The sequence below is a fragment of the Herpailurus yagouaroundi genome, unplaced genomic scaffold (assembly GCF_014898765.1).
Source record: "Herpailurus yagouaroundi ecotype Mexico unplaced genomic scaffold, PumYag 187, whole genome shotgun sequence".
In the NCBI taxonomy this organism is placed as follows: Eukaryota; Metazoa; Chordata; class Mammalia; order Carnivora; family Felidae; genus Herpailurus; species Herpailurus yagouaroundi.
In genome coordinates this window covers 10827172-10827412 of record NW_024412418.1, presented here as the reverse complement: position 1 = coordinate 10827412, position 241 = coordinate 10827172, and positions in this window count along the sequence as shown.

Genomic DNA, 241 nt, shown 5'->3' with positions numbered 1-241 from the left:
CCCTTCAGAGTTGTTTCAAATGGGAGCAAGTGGGCCTAGCCTTTATAACCCACACCAGCCAGCCCATGTGTGTGGTCACCTATAGGCAAAGATGCTGGTTCCCACTCACTCCTTCTTTTCACTTTCTGGGCTCAGGTATGACCTACTCTGCTTTGTATTCTGTTCCCATGCAATAAGCATACAGAGTTGGGCCCACCCTGCCATTTTTTCCTGATTATGGCTCTAACTTGGCAGATGAGGC